Here is a 15,688-nt window from a genome sequence, read left to right as displayed (position 1 = left end):
GAAGGCTTTCTCCTGCCCAAATTACTGATAAGGCAGGCTTTTTATTTCTCTTGTGTTCTATCCATTTAAAACTGATGCTCAGTGAGAATCTGGCAGCCATCAAGTCCTTGTTCCCATGAAATGATCATTTATAAGAACTTGCCATGAGATGAGTGAACAGGCTTTCTTGGATTTCATTTTTGTTTCCTCCTTTTTTAGTCACTCTGTTTGCATTTGTGAAAATCATTCTTGTTTTTGGAGACCCTTGAATGCACAAGAGGAACTGCTCATTAGGTCTTTATGCTTTTTCAGTGGAAACAGCAAACAGCAAAATCTTTAAGGATCACAAATGAGAATTTGCAGTTTTTTCCCAAAGCATTTTTACCATGAGTGATCCCATATATTACATCTCAGGGCCAAAATGTCCAAAATAGCATGTAACATCAAAAATTGTCAATACATCTTATAGGGTTTTCTTTTTCTTTTTTTGCCAACTATTAATATAATCCTGCATTTTGACAGTCATCCAGATCTGCTTCTTGGGAGCCTTCAGAAATGAAAGAGCTTACATGGGGTTCCCTACTTCCGTGCAAGAGTTCAGATTTAGTTACCATGATTGTTCCCTTGTTTGGCAAGACCAGGCATCTCCACAGTTGGGCTATTTCAGAATTTGTTTATCAGAGCATATGAACAGAAACTAATAATAATGCAGAATAGAGTTTGCCTTCTTATAGAGTTGAAATAACTTAAAGGACTTGGAAAAAATGGACTTGGACCCACACTGATATAAATTATTGGTGATTTATTCTCACCTGCATGGGGGACTATTGTCCTAAGACAAGTGGCCCCAAAGTGCAGGGTTTTTTTGTTTTTTATACCCTTTTTTTGTGTACAAGGAACGTTGCTGTTGGCAGGGCACTGTCGGCAGGGTTACAGCTTGGGTTTACAGTTTAGGTATCAATGGTTACAGCTTGGGTGGCAGTGGTTAAGGTAGTAATGGTTTCAATCATTACAGTTTGGGTAACAGTGGTTATAGTTCTGTTCATGGCAACCCTAGGTGGAAGAAGGGGGCCTGGGAATGGGCTGAGAAGCATGTTCTCTGCCACCCTGGGTGGGGAGGGCATGGGAACGGGCTGGGTTACAACAGAGTAAGCTTCCAATAAATATTAGAGTGAAATGACCTTTGAGCACTGGTTAGAAATCATCAGACCTTGGTGATGTCTTCTGACTTTTTAATCACAGCTGCTTAAGACTGACATAGAGCCTGCTTGCCATGCTCTAAGAGGAGAACTCTCATGTTTATAGGCTTTGTGTGCAAAATACCAGTAAAAGCAAAATACATTGCCGAAAAGACACTGTGTGTTTACACAGAGCTCAGTAAACTATCTTACACAGTAGTAAAAAAATAAGACTAGTCAAGTCTCATCTTCCTCTATAAGGTAAGGCATTGCCAATTTCTAGGCCTCAATAAAGCTATAATAAACGTGCCCCAGGAAACACCCTAATATCTCTAAAAATCACATATGTATTTTCAACTGAAAAATTTGCATTTGATTTATTGTGTTGGAACAAACATTTTGAGTTTTCCTGCAAAATACATTTTCTAGACTGTACTTGCTCAAGTATTAAATGTGATTTGTAAGTCCAATATGTATTGCAAGGCTGAACATTGCCAGTCTCAGTTGGAAATTTTATTTCACTTGAAGGTTTTAATACAGGTTGAACTGAAAGCAGAATTATAGAATTTCCTATAAAATTTGGGTTCAGTCACAATATTACAAAAATTAGCTGTGCTAAAGCCTTTCTTCTGTACAAGAAAGAAATTATTACAAGCAGACCTTTGCTTAGAATAAAATATATACTTTCATAGTGAATAGTCTGTATTAGTTAAAAATGAAATGAGGCATTATTTTTAAGACATTGTTCCAATGTACTGGTCATTGAACACATTTGTTGCACTGTGGAAAGTGAAAAGGTTTGAACAAAACTTCAATTTTTTTATCTGACATAAAAAAGTTAAAAGACATAAAATTAGCATAACCTGGAAAATGTCCACCAACCATGTAATTTATATCAAATAGCAAATTTTATGTCTGTGGGATAAATCTTGTCTAAATTTGAGATGAGAAGGAATAATATTTTATAATAGAGGCTATGTTGTTAACTAGTAAAATTCCCTACATAGTGGAACATATTTCTGTAATATTTCTATCCAGAAAGTCTGAATATGTTTATTTATATCTTCCTCTTTCTAAGTGATTAACTTTTTGTTTTTTTGTTTTTTTGTTTTTTGAGACAGAGTCTCAAGCTGTCATCCTGGGTAGAGTGCTGTGGCGTCACCAGCGCACAGCAACTTCAAATTCTTGGGCTCAAGCAATTCTCTTGCCTCAGCCTCCCAAGTAGCTGGGACTATAGGTGCTCACCACAACGCCCGACAATTTTCTTGTTGCAGTTGTCATTGTTGTTTTTTTAGCTGGCCTGGGCTGGGTTCAAACCCACCGGCCTAGGCGTATGTGGCCAGCGCCCTACCCACTGAGCTAGTGGCACCACCTAAGTGATTAACTTTTAATTTATCTTTTACTCTTTACTACCAGATATCACAAAGGAAGAAATAATAAGCTCAGAAATACAGGGCTTTACTTATGATCAACCACATGAAACAGTAGAAAGAATATAAAACCAGGAGTAAGGAGTTCTAAGTTCTCCATCCAGTTCTGACCTATATTTGTTGCATGCTACAGAACGATTCACGTCACCGTTTTGGGTCTCAATTTCCTCTTCACACACAAAAATGAATATTTTCTTGCTATAAATCATGTGCATCACAGTAATTTTTGTCAGCAAGAGTCACATGAAATTAAAGCATGGACTTACTCTGTAGTTTTAAAAAAGTCATCATATTGGGCATTGGTAAGAGGAAAAAGGGGTGGAGCTAAATTTATTGATTCTTTTCACAACCCAAAGCTTTAAGTATCACGAGGGTCACCAGAGCAGTTGCTCAGGTAAATATAAACTTCTCATTTTCCAGTGGAAAAGCAGGAGTAACAGGCCTTTGTTAAGCTAATCCACCTGCCTAAGTTTGGGTAACTCTTTCTGGGTCCTCTTTTCTTCTCTATTTAGTACATTCCCCGTACTTTCTCACTCCGTTGTGTGGTACTTGAGTCATCATTGCCTCATTCTTTCATCTTGCTTGTTCCATGATTTCTAAGTGTTTTTTCTTAAATTTATAGAATAATAATTCTGTGTACATCCTACCTATGACATGAGTAGATAAAACACATTGGAGTTCTTGAAAGCTGAATTTTATTTTATTTATTTTTTGAGACAGTCTCACATTGTCACCCTTGGTAGAGGGCCATGGCGTCATAGGTCACAGTAATCTCAAACTTTAGGGCTCAAGTTAACCTCCTGCCTCAGACTCCCAGGTACCTGGAACTACAGGAGCTGGCCACAACACCCAGCTATTTTTAGAGATGGGGGTCTCGCTTTTGCTCAGGCTCATCTCCTTCCTGCTCCTGAGGTCAGGCAATCCACCTGCCTTAGCCTCCCAGAGTGCTGAGATTACAGGTGTGAGCCACTGCACCTGGTCCTGGAAGCTCAATTTTAATAACCATAAGGTGTTATTATTGGGAAGTTATTCAGCTTAAAAGGAGAGTCGACTGCTCCAGATTTTACATGTGTTAGTAACCTATTTGGAATGATAGAAATTACATTTACGTTAGACTGATTCGTACAGTTTGGACTTAGCAACTGTTTGGAAAAGAGTTTGTTTAATTGAAATTTCTGTGTTATGATTTTCCATGTCAAAGCAACTAAGTTATATTCCTTGATAGTGCTTCAGCACAGCAGAAACGAATGTTTGAGTCCCTACAGTATACACGTGACTGTGAACATCACTCTGCCAAAAAAGCTACAAGCAGCATCATACACAGACCTTGACTTGTGCAGGAAAAACTGCCAGAGAGAAAGAGAAATTATTTAAAATATCAGGGTTTTCCGCAAAGGCTTGTTTTGCCTTAAGGGAAAGAAACGGATGTAAAGACATCTGGAAAGCTTTCATAAAGTGAGATTTTACTTATCTACCTCTGGGTAGATAGTTTTAATTTCCAAGCTTTTTAACTGCAAGGGGAATACACTTGCTCATCACTCTATGGAGTGTTGTAGCAGAGAGGGAGGGCAAGACCTATTACAAATAACAGCCCGATGTGGCTGAATCTTCCACATGTGGAAATTAAAGATTTTTTTTAAACTGGAGAATGCAAGGATACCTAAGAGACTTATTTATGTGGTAGTGGATAGTAAACCGAAGCCACTCTGTCCTTTCTGTAGTGTGAATTACAGAACTCCCCCCACCCCCACATCTGTTTGCTGTAACAGATCAGTGACATGACTTTAACTGAAGGAAGAGTACATATTTTAAAAATTCAGCAAGAACAATAAAGGGTTGCAGTGGGATTTACAATTAGGACATGTGGAGTAAAAGTTCTTTTCAATTCTTCACTCTTTGTTGTCTCTGAATATTTTCCTTTTTGGGTGATTTGGGAATCTTTGTTTGCTTTTGTGTGAATCTTCTTTGATTTCTGGCATTAAGCTTTTCAGTTTTTGCCACTTAACTGCATTTGTGGAAATGTGTGCCCTGAGAGCTACTGGACATGGAACTAGAACGGAAATTATCAAAACACTGGTCTAAAAGGTAAAAAGCAGGAATCAGAAGAAAAGAAATTCTTTGATAAGCCAGTGTGACTGTTACTCAGCAGTTTCAAATATAAGAAAGATTTATTTAACATTAGTTATTGAGTCCTACAGCTTGCGTTCTGGCTCCTATTGTTCAAGGGAAGAGTTGCTGGCAAAACTTTTGGAAAACTTAGAAAATGTATGTGTGAATTTTACATATGAATTTTAGCAAGACAGACTTTGAAGTGCTTTTGAAGATGAGTTATTTAGGAAGAACTTAGACTCTAAAAAAAGTCTGAAAGTGAACTTTAATTTAGTACAAATGGAAATGATAATTTACGTATTACAAACCATTTTCTAGAAATATATATTTGAAACCAGTTCTCCACCTTCCAACCCAATAGAAAACTTCAGTCATCCTGCCTAGAATCACTACCTTCGGTTCTCCAATTACATGTGAAAAATGGAGTTCAGAATTCCTAAATCTTACAGCTTGAAGTTTTTGTATGGTCTGGTTTGTTCTAGCAGAACGTCTGTACCATACGGACGTAGGTACTACGTGACGTAGTGCTATGAATGAGAGCGTTTGAGAGCTCTCTGTTGAGCAAATTCTTTATTTTCTTCAGGAACGCTTTCTCTTTTCTTGTTTATTGGTTTTATTTAGTTATTGTGCATTTTAGTTGTGAAGAAAGAGGAGAAATATTCAAAGTTATATTTCTCTGCCAAGATACTAACACTTAAGAATCCACATCATTTACGAGTTTCTTGATAGGCTGGCATCAAGAAATCCTCAATTTATGCTGCTACAAGTGTAGTGATGTTTACATCTAGTTAGTCACCACCAGTTATCAATTTCCTTGTTCTTTTTCCATTCCCACTGCTGAACTTGATTAGCCTACAAAAAAGAGAGAAAGAGAAGAAAGGAAATCCTGAATTCGTAGAATCCTTTCAGGCTAAACCTGCTATTACAGAAATGGCTTGTACGCCTTATTTTAGTGCTTTGACTTGAATTTCAGTAGTATGCACTTTACACAGTCAACTAATTATTTCTTCTTTACTATTTATATGGACTACAACGTACTGTAGTGTATGATCCTCATGGAGGAACAATTTATAGATGGCCTATATGTTGTGATTTGCCATAATGGTATTTTTTCCTCTAATACAAGACTAGCAATAAACACTTAAAAAAATAGATGGGAATATGCAGCAAGCATGCCTTTTGGCACATGCACTTTGGGTGACTATTCTCTCCTCACAAGCAACAAATGAACTTATCTAGCAAGGAAGATAGAAAAGCAAAAGATAGAAATAGTTCTCTTCACAAGCAAAAAGGAAGAGTGTTTAAAATATTGGGACTCTTTCAATTTCCTAAATGCTAGAGTGGAGTGGGATGATCATAGCTCACTACATATAGCCTCTCCAACTCCTGGGCTCAAGGAATCCTTCTGTCTCAGCCTTCTTAGTAACTGGGGCCACAGATATGCTCCACCATGCCCAGCTAATTATTTTTCTTTTCTTTTCTTTTCCCTTCCCTTCCCTTCCCTTCCCTTCCCTTCCCTTCCCTTCCCTTCTCTTTTGACAAGATCTCGCTATATTGCCTAGGCTGGTCTCAAACTCTTGAGCTCAAGGGATCTTCCCGCCTTAGCCTCCCAATTCTCTGGGATTATAGATCAGAGTCATCATTCCTGGTCACATATTTATTCTTTTCTCATTATTTTCTTAAACATAATTTTAACTGTGATATGTAATGTCTATTTCATTTTAACAAGGAGCAAATAATATATAATATATAAAATAAGTTGCTCTTTATTGTCAATTTCATCTTTAATGATAAAACAGACAACATGTAAATGATGTAAGTTTTAATTTTTTATTACTTGGAAACTCACACATTATTTGTAGGAACTGTTTAATAATTATAGAGTAGGTGGCATGTCAAAATTCACTGAAATATATTTTAAGAACTGAAAAGGATCTTGGTAGAAGTTACTTGCAAACAAATATGAAGATTTAAAAATATTTTCCTATAAATACACAGATGTTATGACAAGAACAGGGTGACATGGAATAGCATATATCTAAACATTTAAAGGAGATAGTCTGATGGACTCTAGGTAGGCCTCGTTTCTTTAAAGCATTTTCTCCATCATTATAAATTTCGTATAATGTGTTCATTTAAGGTTTTAAAGAGAATGATCATGATCATATGTTTAATTTAGGATGTCCATGTTGATGAAGTCACATTGGGAAGAAAAGTGATCTCTTTTTTTAAAGGCAATCCTCTAAGGCTGTTCCCTCTGTAACCATCAGTGCTAGGGATTAATCTACACGAACAGACGTCTGTGTGTCTCATGGTTTTAGGCCAGTGCTGTCACTTCACTTCTTGCAGTGTTTTATCATTTGGGGGTAGAACAATTTCCTTGGGCACTTACATGGTGACATGTAGCTTCTTGAAGTTTGAATTTCCTAGCTACACTGTTGACAGCGTATTTCTCTAAGGATTTCAGTGTATAATTTAACTTTTCTTTTCCCTTAGCTACCTGGTTTCTTTTTGTCTGATGTAAATTGAGAGCCCTCATCTGATTTAATATGCAGAACAAGAGAAAGTCTGACAACAACAGAATTATAGGTCAGGGTATTACTAAAGCCTTCAAGAATGGAGTGAGGATGACAATTGCTCATAGAACAACTGGGTTTGGGGTATGTCAGACATGGGGGATTATATATGTGACGGTGACATTATTATTCTTATGATGGCTTACTAACTGCTGATTTCTGTTATTTTCTGCTTCCTGTAGCTCCCGGAAGACATTGGAGTTTGTCTTCTCCATTGTACCAGGAATTCTTCTTGCCCAGGTATTACGTTTTACCCATCCTTATTTTTCTAGTACTTAGCACAATGTCTGGCATACAGTTGGCACTGGTTATGTTTTTGGAACTTAACTGAGCTCAGTAAATGCTAACATGTAGATGAAACATTCCAGAATGACCTACTACCTAGTTAATTTTATTGGTTGAGAAATGCTACATATCAATGGATTTGCTCAGGTAACAATGACCCAAATTATAATGACCTGCTCTACTTTTTCTTTATAAAGAAGGAGGAGAATGTTCACAGTTGATAAGTCACTGAAGTAATTTGAATTCTTAATCAAGCTAATAATTGTTTTGAGAAAGACAAATGCCTTCTATTTTTTTTTAAAATATAAACTATAGAAATTTCTTTCTTACAGTTCTAGAGGCTGCAAAGTCCAAGATAAGTTGACCAATAGAAATGGGTTCTGATGAAAGCCTGCTTCTTTCGTAGACAGAGCTGGCTTATTCAAACCTCAGGTAAATCTTAGGGAAATACTCAGGAGATACGTCTTTCCCTAGTGAGAGCATTCTCATCGGTTTAGAAACAACGCACAGTTTTCTAAACAAACATCTTTTCTATTTGTTGCCTTCATGTTAGATTTAATACCACATTGTTCATTTTAAAAAATTAGTTTAAACTCGTAGAATTTCAGCTTTAGGAATTGGAAAGGAGCTTATTATTCATTCAGCAAACCTTATTGTGCTTTGCAGAAATACTTGTCACTTTTCAGCAGAACGAGCACAAGAGTTTTTTTTAAAAAGGGTGACAGCTTTAGTTATTATACTAAATTATATATTATATACACAAATTATTATGTATAGATATACTGTACTAAATTATATACTTTATTATGGTCAAAGATGAGGTTTGATTTGTGGCCACTGGGAGTCACTGTGTAGCTGTCACAGCTAAGGAGGGCCGCACACCACTCACACCAGCTTGCTGGGCTATTGGGCAGATAACATGCTCATCTCTTTTTTCCCAACCTCTGGCATTTATCCTTTTGCCAACTGGTAGTTATTAAGTGCCCACAGAGAGCTGAGTGCTGTGTTAAATTAGGAAACGCAGTAAGAACAAGCCGCCTATGTAGCTAGGTTACACGCCTCCCCCGCCCCCAGCAAAGCCCTTTGAAACTTCTTACAGATTTATCAGTTTCAACATTCTGATGCATTTGGTCATGAAAATTTGTCTTTCCTACTGGAGACTGTTAAAAGAGATGCCTACATTTTTATCTTGTAATTATCACATTGGCTGGTATGTAGTAAATCTTTCGTACATATTTGTTGAGCAATTGGGTGTTCTTCTAGTTATCTTGTAATTATCACATTGGCTGGTATGTAGTAAATCTTGAGTACATGTTTGTCGAGCGATTGAGTGTTCTAGTTATTTCCTTTTGTCTTTTTGATTTTGTTGGTATTTCTTCTTGATTATGCTACTACTTGGTTATTGCCACATACCCTGCCTCGTTCCCTGTTTATTATCGTCTAATAATAAATAATAAATAATCACAATAAAACGGTTGTAGGTGAAAATTTTATTTCCCATCAATTCTGGTATAATAGTTTTAGAGGTCTCATGTATATAAAAATGAAAGACAATAGTTATCAATGGTAGTAATAATAGTCTCTCTCTCGTAAGCAGGGATGAGAATACAAAAATTCATATGGAAATTTGCATTGTGCTTGAAAACAGCATTACTTATTGGAAAGAATAGTAAGTTCATCAAAGGGAAATTTATAGTTTAGTTTCATATCTTTTATCAATGAACATTTATAAAATCCATTTAACTTCTATTAAACCCCAGGTAGGAGCAGGCTATGTGCTCGGAGGTGTTGAGGGGAGTACAGAGATGGATTTTGCAAATTCTAAGGCTTTTGAATGCTGACTGTGCAGATGTGGAAGTTATAGATACAACAAATTTAACTTTTAAGGCAGCATTTAAGTGCTTAGTAAGGGGAAGTAATCACAGGAATTTAGATATATGAATAACTCCATTTCTATTAGATCTCTCTCTGATGACTGCCTTCCGAAAAGTGGATTTTACCTTTGGCTTTGAAGTATTGAGATGGTCCATTCCCTGGAAAGAGCAGAGGACTTTCGGAGGAGAAATGTTCACGCATATCTTGGCAATAATGAGAAAACCTTACTTCTGATGAGGAGAACATGAGTAGGGGAAAGTAGACAAAACTCTTAAAGAGGTAATGAGCCCGTTTTTTAAAGAACCTTGAAGGCATTTCTAATCCTGAGTTTTGGGACCCTAATGCTTAAACTTGGGGGTTGCAGGTCATGCCTCATTTTACATGGTACTCTTCTTGCTAGAATACCTGGATGTTCTCTGCATGTACTGCATCTGGAGTTGTTGTGCCCAGTAATTTTTCCCCGTCACTTATTATTACTAACGACGCAGGTGTAAATATTGCCAGAAGGTCTTGGCTTCCCTGCAGAAGGGTTGTCATTGCATCCAAAGAGCCTCTGCCTTACGGATGGCAACTCCTGGAACACTTCAGGCCTGAAGGTGACCCAGTGTTTGGTACGTAATTTGTCACAAAGAGAGCACCACGTCTTCAATGTGGATTTTCAGTTTTCCCTTTGGCATCTATTCATATTTAAAAAAATATATATTTTCCAGGAAAACTTTCTGCCAAACCAAGAGCCAAAATTCGGGGCTTGGGTGACAAAACACTCAGGTACTTGAGAATAAATAGATGAAAGGAAAAGTTGCTTGTTGAATTAATTAAACTAAATTCATAACTTCAAGTATTTAATTATTCCTAGGTAAGTAGAAATGTGAACTTAGGTAAAAATGCAATTCTATTCCTTTCCTATTTATACTTTTCCTACCTTCTCTCTTTTATGCTATGTATAAAAACTGTCAATTTAGGGAACAATCCTTTATTCCCATACTTGGGAATTAACATTTATGCTCATTAAACCGCATAGACATTTGTTCCTGTTAATGCCAATAGAGGTTAGTTTCCTTAAGGGAAATGGGTCTTTATTTTAGTTACCTTTGCAGAACAAGAAAGCTGGAGGCTCACAGGTAACAGAGCCCAAACAAACTCATACAAAGAAAAAAAATAAAAGAAAACCATTGATTTATGGTAATATATTTTTGGTTGTGAGTAATGCTGCAGGAATTTACATCACAAAAAGTCTATATGTGTCTGATTTTAGGCAATGAATTTTATTTTATGAGATTTTTTCCTATGCTCTGAACTCTTGCTTATCTATAAAGCACATTGTTAAGGCTACAAAAAGGAGATCAATCACGATTTTTGAAGTAACAACTGTGAGGTAAACATAACGTACAAAAGCATCTTAGTCCTCATTCTGAGGACTAAGTAAGACTCTTAATCCTGTGTGCACCTCAGGCTTGCAGTAAAATTGGGGGATATAAAATTCTCTCAACATGTATATACCATTTGAGAGTTCAGTTCAGTAGATATGTGTACAGATTTTAACTGTCTCCATTAATTTTGGAAGAAATTAATATAAATAAATAAGTTGATTGTAGCAAATTGATTCCTAAATAATTTGATGGAAATCGGTCTTAAAAAATTAGCATATAATTTTACCAAAAATAGTTTCTTATCAAAAAATGGCAGAGCTTTTGGGGGGCTATTTTTTTTTTAACATTGGAAATAAACTTTACATATATAAAATGTAAATTGTATTGAGTAGGCTGGATTTTTCATCTACCAAGTTCTCTTAAAATTGGCCTAATTTGCACTTCATTCTACTTCGGATGAATAACAGAGGCACCTATAGCCTTTCTTCAAATTGATGCCAGGAGCAGACATATTGGTACCCTTGACCTGCTGAACTAAGAGGACAGAGTCAGTCTCCAAACCATTAAAATAACTAAATTAAAATTAAACTTTGCTTAGTCATCAAGCTGAATATATTTTTTAAAAACACTCAATTTCTTACAGGAATTTTTACTTAAAATATAAATTTTGGATGGTATAAGGCTGGGGCTCTATAAAATATGATTAGAAAATACTATATAAAAAGATAATATAGACAAATGTGATAAACCTATAAAGTTATTAGACTAAATTTATTTAAAAATAGGAAAATATTTCACTTTCTAGTCTTTGAAAATCACTTATTGAAAATGAATTGTAATTTATATTTTTCATCTACCTCTGCCCACAATCCCATTACCTACCTCAACAGAGCTTGGCACTGGGTAGACAGTACATCTTACTGTATGAAAGGAAGCATGGAATGAGAAAAACAGTGGCAAAAGTAAATTGAGCTAATATGTTGCTGGTCAGTTTTGAAACAAAATAAAAATTAATTTTTAAGTCAATGGTTATTTGTCTGCAAATATTCTTAAAATAAAAAGAATGGTAACTTTCAGGTTGTATCCCCTTGAAAGCACAAAGGATTTTCTATTTTTTTATTTAAGGAATTTTTACTTTTAAAGACACGTTTTTCTCCAAAGTAATAACAACTAAAATGATACTGCTTTAGGGAAAAAACTTCTAGACATAGAGAATGAGAGGACATCTTAGAAGTTATCTAAGCAGCAGCACATTTCACTCAACACACCGATGGAAAACTGAGCCACAGAGAGAGATAAGCACAGGTTTCCAACCTTTTCTTTTATTCTGGAAGATATTGTCAACCTGCACAGAAGTAAATTGTATAGGATAGAATTTTGCTGTTCAGTATGGTCATCACAAGCCACGTGTGACCACAGAGCACTTCAACTGTGACTGCTGCCATATGTGGAGATCATAATATTTTGGATATAGTGAGTTAAATACAAATAATTTAAGAAATAGAGTCCACCCTTTTAAAATGTTTTAAATGGCTGTTAGAAAATTTGAAATTTATATATTTATATATATTTTTGGAGACTGCCGGCATAGGACCCCTATTTACTTATACCCACTTTGCCAGTCACTAAGTTAGGGCTCATCTTGTTTCATTTATACCCCATGTACTTTGGAAGTGCCTATGGTCATACAGAAAATTGGTACCAGATTTGGCACGAACACCTGCTTGTTGGCTGTTGGTCTTTTTACTAGTATACTGTTACGTTGAAGTCCTCTTGTGCGTGTGCCAGTTTTAGTGTTTCCTAATTACTTAATCCTACATTTTTGAGTTTCACTAATTTTGAAAAGTTAATAATGCATTTATGATTCATTATCTTTACTATTATTTTAATTTGATGGATAGAGATTTGGGGGTAAAATTCTTCATTTACTTTACTGAGTATGGTGGACTCATCTGTAAATCATTGCCCATCCTTGCAAAATCCTGACCACCTTGTATTTCTTATGTGTAGTGGTCAGGCAGAGTGTCATTATTCTCTTAAAGGAGATGTTTAAAAAGTGTAATGGCCCAATAATGAACACACATATCTGTTGAATATTTGCTGTGTAAAATGCTCCCTTGCACACATCATACAGGTAGTTAGTAGCCTTGGGGTTAGGAGAGAGAGGAGGAAGCATGAGCTTCTTTGCGGTCATGCTGGAGCTGAAGTATCAGCAAGAGACCAAAGCAGAGATTGGCAGGACCTGAGCTACTGGTACACACACAAAAGGTCTTCGATTTAAGAGTATACTAGTGGAAAGATCAAAACATTTTCTATCTGGACTTTCTCTTCAGTGATGACTTCTTGAATCAAAGAGGAGAAAACGTTGTTAAAACTCTTAGAGCAATATGCTAATTTAGGGAAAACTTACAACTAAATTTCTGCACATATTTTTAACGTATCTTTGTTATGAACATTTTAATGCAAGCATGGTCCAATATTTTAGGAGATATAAGTCATTAACAGAATATATTTAAGCTATGTTTTAAACTTAGTTACAAAGAATTAGCTCTCCTATTTCCATTTTGGAAACTGAAAAGGTTTTATCACACAAAACCAGAGAGTTCTAAGTTTTTCCTTTTGCCTGAGGTTGAGACTTACAGAATAAATTTGATGTTTTGCTGACACTCTTAACAAGTGCCCCTGACTTTCCAGGGCAATTTAGGTAGAAGCAATGATGAATATATGTTGGATCACTTCTGGGTGAACTACAGATCCACATCAGCCTTTCTCTGGTCCAGGAAGATGACTGTAGGGACCTGGTTCCTTTTCCTGCTGCCCTGTGGTTAGGTGAGAACAGGGGAGAATATCAGCAAGTCATGAGGAATAGGGAGTGATCTGGGGCTCTATTTCCTTGCTCTCTTCCTGTAAGGTTTCTGAGGGTGGCTATAGTCCACTAGCCTCTCTCTATCTGGGTTTTGTTCACCACTCGTCTGTAGACAGAGGGCTACTAAAATCTATGCCCTTAAAGGCCAGGAGTACCGTCTCATTCCTAGTGGGGTTTTTACCACTGCCTTCCCCTCGTAAACTCCCCTCAAGCTATTCTAAGTTGAATGTACCATTTGTCACTTGTGGGATCTAGAAAGCGTCTGAGGATTTCCAAACCTGGCTCTTCATTTTAGAAGTCTGGTTTGACCGCAGATGTCTTTCTCAGCATTCTTTCTTCAAAAGCTGAGTTTCCATTTGGAAATGAAATTGGCATGTGGATGGAAATTCTGGGACATTGAGCAAGGGCTGCGGATCAAGGATTTTCTCACATTTCTTTCAACCTAAATGATAAAATGTATGCTTCACTGCAATGAAATAGAGAAGTTAACATTCCAGAATATACTTGAAAGCTGAACAGATTTTCAAGGTATACTTGCAATTAAATGAAGGAGTGATGGGGCAGCTGCAGCGCTGAAGTCTGTGCGTTTGGATCTGACTTTAAATCAACACCACGGACACATTTGGCCTTAACGTTGCCAGCAACACGCTAAGTCCTAGTGCACTTAAGAGGTTCAGGTTTTTAATAAGCATTTTCTTCAAAGCGGCGGCTTGATTTCTCTGTGATTTTTGTCAAGTGCATATCATATCAAAGGATAAGTGTTTGCCAAAGCCTTTCTCCAGCCACAAAAAAGGAAGTTTTGTTTGAAGAAAGTCAAGCTGGTGGCACTGACCAGTTCCCACTGGGAAGATGAAAGGAATGATTGGATTTCCTGTTACTCTTTTGTTGTTGTTTGTATCCCTCACATATTTTAATCCACATGAAAGGCCGCGTTGCAGTGTGAGAGCAGAGCAATTTGAGAAAGCCATTTAGAGGCCGCCAAGTAGATTTGGAACTAATAAAGTTGTATTTGTCTGTGGTGTCAAAGACCAGATTTATAGGAGATGATTAATAAGGGCCAGAATGCCAGACAGAGAGAGATGGTCAGACGATTATGTTCAAAATGCATTTGTCTGCATTTGGATTTTCCGTATCCCTTATGAGCATTTAAAGAAACAACAAAATCGATTGTAAAGGCTGAATTTGGTTCGATGACGATGTAGCACTGAGACATAATTATGACGTCCAGTATATGTCTTACATATACAGGTGTATATGGCCTGATAAATCATGTAGTAATTTCAAATTGAGACTTAAAATTTCTTTATTCATAGCCTATATTTTACATACATGGATCTATTCCTCTTAATGTATTGCTGCACATTATTTTCTCATTAAATTTCTTTTATATACTTGTATATAATGATTTCCTCAATATGTGTTTGTTCAAAATATGAATGATTGGACACATCAAGCATATGTACTTTTAAACTTTGAAACCATCGAAAGTGCTGTTACATAATAGTGCTTGTTCCCTGAAGAAAGAAAAACAAACTAAAATACACCCTCATCGTTGTGTTCAATAGAATCTATAATTTCCATGAAGGAAATTAACAATATTAGAGATTCTTATTCAAGTGACATAGGTCTCAATTTTCTTATTACCAGCGCTTGAAGCATGAAAAGAAGTATAGCATCATATTTGCTGTCCAGAGGCTGATCCTTATGTCTCTTCATGTCAGCAAAAAGATTGAGAACACCTCCCCCACTCTGCACTTTTTAGTTGGAATCTCATTTTTCACAGTATTTATCTTATTTTGTCCTACACATTTTCTTCTTCCTATTTTTTAAAATTATGCAAGAAGATGAAGTTACCCATATTCCTCAGTTTAGAGGATATTTTCAGCCCTGGTCTGTACAAGGTCCCTCTCCTATTTTGTTAACTGAGGCATTTCCCTCACGCCCATCTTAACCCCCCCTTCACCAGGGGCACCCCAAATACATATCCTTCTGTGTTTAGATTATTATAAAATACGTATTG

The sequence above is a fragment of the Otolemur garnettii genome, unplaced genomic scaffold (genome assembly GCF_000181295.1).
Source record: "Otolemur garnettii isolate 467f Iridium unplaced genomic scaffold, OtoGar3 scaffold00009, whole genome shotgun sequence".
Classification (NCBI taxonomy): domain Eukaryota; kingdom Metazoa; phylum Chordata; class Mammalia; order Primates; family Galagidae; genus Otolemur; species Otolemur garnettii.
This window is presented reverse-complemented; position numbering follows the sequence as displayed.